This window comes from Phalangium opilio, unplaced genomic scaffold (genome assembly GCF_054372755.1).
Source record: "Phalangium opilio isolate 3A_F unplaced genomic scaffold, DU_Popi_V2 ptg000039l_1, whole genome shotgun sequence".
Taxonomy (NCBI): domain Eukaryota; kingdom Metazoa; phylum Arthropoda; class Arachnida; order Opiliones; family Phalangiidae; genus Phalangium; species Phalangium opilio.
This window is the reverse complement of record NW_028324162.1, coordinates 3,358,720-3,362,626: the sequence shown is the minus strand read 5'-3', so window position 1 is coordinate 3,362,626 and position 3,907 is coordinate 3,358,720. Positions and strand designations below refer to the sequence as shown.

The window sequence follows — 3,907 nt, the reverse complement described above, 5'->3', positions numbered from 1 at the left end:
TCTTTAGATCGAGATTTAGGCATGTGACCGGCAAATAAAATATAGCGAAGAAGCGGAGTGACATACCGGAGGATGGAAGATTTCAACGAGTCCAGTCAATGATATTTGGTATTCATCTTCGCGACAATATGATAGAAAGTTTCGTTCGTACAGCTCAAATGGGTGAGTGAGAGTTCTGTTCGCCGTTATCGGAAGATTAAGGTAGTTAGAATGAATCCTAGGTGTACAGTCTAAATCGCCGTACTTGAACAAATAAAACGTAAAGTAAATATATTAATCCCATGGTCAATAAAGTAGCTATAAATGTAATATTTCGTGTGTCATGTAGAAAAACAATACTTGCCACTAAGTCGTGTTTATTGACAATCGGAAAGTACGATATGTTAACCCTAAAAAACCTATTAATTTATCTCATATGGTAACATTGTTTTGGAAAATGCTGGATAAATTTACCGGCCTGTCGGATACAAAAGAAATTCATATATAAGGGTTGAACTTCTGAGATTGTGTATTTTCTTAATAAAGTTGAAGTCAATCTAGGAAAAAAAACGAGAAACCAAAATTTCACTTCTCTCAGCCGAGTCAAATTCTATCTTCACAATAATTTTACCTCAATATGCAACACTTTGCTACATAATAATATGCCACTGCCGTTAAAATTTTTCTAATGAATTATGCAAGCGTTATAATATATGGGTCTCTCTTTAGAACTAGGTGGGTATTTACACACCGTTATCTCGCCATATTTAAAACAAGATGCCCAAGGGGTGCGCTCATTATTGTATCCACATCGTACCGTTCTTAACAGGCGTACAGATAATTTGTGTAAATAGCCCCTCGATGAGCTACCTTTAACTATGCAATACTAACTTCTGTTTTAATTGTAATAGAGCGACACAAACTGAAAACCTGGTTGAGTAGCCTCACGATGAGTAGACCTTTACTGTGCTCAAACAATTACCCGTACCATATGTCTAACCCTTAAAATACATAGAGAACATCCGAGTGATTAGCCCCACTATGCGCTATCTCTAACTGTGCTGAAATTATTACCCGTACAGAAAATCTGAGTGAATAGACCCTCGATGCCCTACCCTACAAAATGATTACCCGTAATCCTTACTTCAATAAATTTATTTTTATTTTAATTGTAATATCCCAGGAACACAAGTTAGTATGTAGTTTATTTTGCTTTTAAAACTCGTCACGAGTTCTGGAGAAATACGCTTAACCAAAGAGGAGAGAGAGGGGGAGATAGAAACGCGCTTTATAGAATGCGCCGAAAATGGGAAAATAGGGGGGGGGGTAGTAAAACAATTTTCGGTACGATTAGTTTTAGGACGCGCATCCTTTGCGCAAGGGAGGATTGACCTCCTCGCCTTATCTCTGTCAAATTTTGGTGGAAAAAATTGTGAGTAACATTTTCAAATAATTGATTTTTAGAATCATGTTTTTAAAACAGAAAATATCAGCATTGTTCGTAAATCTATGTATTCCGTAAATCTATGTATTCCTGTTAATTATTTTCTGCAATCTTTAATTGACCGTTCAATCTGGCTCGCATATACGAAGCTGGTCATTTATGATCTGAAGTATGATCAAACAATTAATTAAATTACGTTTTTTTATAAAATAGAGCGCAATATTTAAATAGAGCTTGGTGTTTTCTATCCATTATCCACAAATTTTGGATAACCTATTATTTATAATCAAAGTTCTTGATAAAAAATTTAACATGCAAATTCTGTGGATAATTTTTGAAACCGGATGAGCATATAATGAAGCAGATAATGGAAAAATAACCAGGCTTTACTTTTAACACTACTGAATCTACATAAATTGCATAATCTAGTTCAGACTACTTACCATTTTCACTAAGACTTTCATTGAAGTTCTAGGATCCATGACAAAGACTTAATTATAGATGTCTCGGCAACAACCGGATGGCAGTAATCTATGACAGACACACGTTACAGTTTGAGTATAACAAATGAATCTCATAAATCGACATTTTAAATGATAATCACTAAAGAGATCAAAGAAGGATGCTTTATTTTTGAGTCTTTTTACTCAAAAGAGACGTATGTTACTCCCTAAAATAACAAAACGTTATTCATCGCTCATTTGTTGCACCACAACCAAGTTGGTTTCGTTATTGTTTGAACTGTATAATTCTTGCGAATTGAACCCCATTTGTATTAGGAAAGTTTACGAGGAGACTAGAAAAACTAAGCTGGCTTAAAAAATTACAAAACCATCTTCGATTTGAGTTAAAAAATGCTCGTATAAATCTCCTAAAAAACATATTTTATGAATAATTAAGCTTTAACTGTTAAATTATTTTAAATGTGTAAAATTAAAATTTTAAATGTTAAGTTTTCCTGAAATTTTTAAAACTTTAAATTTTACTTTCAAAATTATCTGACTTGAATTTAATTTCACAAATATAACATGTAACACTGACGCATTTTGGGTTCAGTACGTCCCTGGTGGGACGTCCTGCTCTATAGATGCTGACTTTCCTGTGTCGGCCGGTGAAGGCTTGACCCCCTACCTCATCTGCCAGCGACTATTCCCTCTCATATTAATCAAACCATACTGCAAACTTAATAATCACATCCTGGCCGTAGCGTCTCGCCCTATTCGCATTGAAACATTCTTAAAACCTTCTTAACAAAATTATGTTCATACGTTTCAAACAATTTCTTGAACATATATTGTATACTTGTTTGCTATATCCTATATGGATTTGGTTTTTGAACATGTTACCATATACAATTACAGATGGGCAAGTCTTCGAAACACAGGTAAATAAATAAAAAATGCGACATCACAACTTCGCTTTAATGTGGGAACAATTTCATACATCTAAGATTTTGATTTATGAAATTTTCAATGAAAATTAAGCCTTTGTTTAAAACACAAGAGTCCTCGACGGATTTCCAAAACATTACTTAGTAGAGGAAAACAAAACATTTCAAATTGCCTTGTTTCCCTAAACCAAAATGTTTCCTCTCTAAGTCGATCAAAAGGAGAATTATCTACTGACTCATTACCTGATTAGAAGGCTTTGGTCCCATTGAACCGAATTCCCATTCGACAGAACGGCTTTTTTGTGGTGTCCCACTCGACCGAACGTAGCCAAAACGTGCGATTTTATTATAGTCCCATTGGACCGGAATTCTATTGAACTGGAAGAAGACATACTGTGTGGTTTTGCATTAAATATATTTTTAATTTCACAACTTATTATTGTTAAAATAAATGTGAGTTGAAAATATATCACTGCACTTATTTTAACTACGTTTTAATTACGGCGAACCTCACCTACCCTAGCCTAACCTAACCTAACCTAACCTAACCAAACGTAACGTAACCTAACCTGACCCAAATCAACCTTTTTGGAGGTAAAAAGATTATTTATATGAGCATTAAAAGTCCGCCTCTTACCACGAACAATTTATTAGCGAAAACATAAATATTTTGGAAAAGATGTCAGATAATTAATTGGAGAATATTTTGGAAAAGGTGGCAGCTTATTAACAGGAGAATATTTTGGAAAAGGTGGAAGCTAATTAATAGGAAAATCATTTGGAAAAGTTGGCAGCTAATTAATAGGAGAATATTTTAGAAAAGGTGGTAGCTAATTAAAAGGAGACTATTTTGGAAAATGTGGCAGCTAATTAGTAGGAGAATGTTTTGGAAAAGGTTGCAGCTAACTAATAGGAGAATATTTCGGAAAAGGTGGCAGCTAATTAATATTAGAATATTTTGGAAAAGGTAGTAGCTTATTAAAAGGAGAATATTTGGAAAATGTGGCAGCTAATTAGTAGAGGAATGTTTTGGAAAAGGTTGCAGCTAATTAATAGGAGAATGTTTTGGAAAAGGTGGTAGCTATTTAAAGTGA

At 34.0% G+C, this 3,907-nt stretch overlaps 1 long non-coding RNA gene across 1 annotated transcript; it reads right to left on the bottom strand.

Annotated features, from left to right (window-relative positions):
• Nucleotides 1-452: 452 nt before the first annotated feature.
• LOC149681279 (uncharacterized) lies at nt 453-1,153 on the bottom strand. The gene is made up of 3 exons (XR_016365577.1): nt 731-1,153; nt 611-664; nt 453-536 (listed from the first exon to the last, which is right to left on the bottom strand). It is a non-coding gene; the product is annotated as an uncharacterized LOC149681279 (long non-coding RNA).
• Between the last annotated feature and the right edge of the window lie 2,754 nt (nt 1,154-3,907).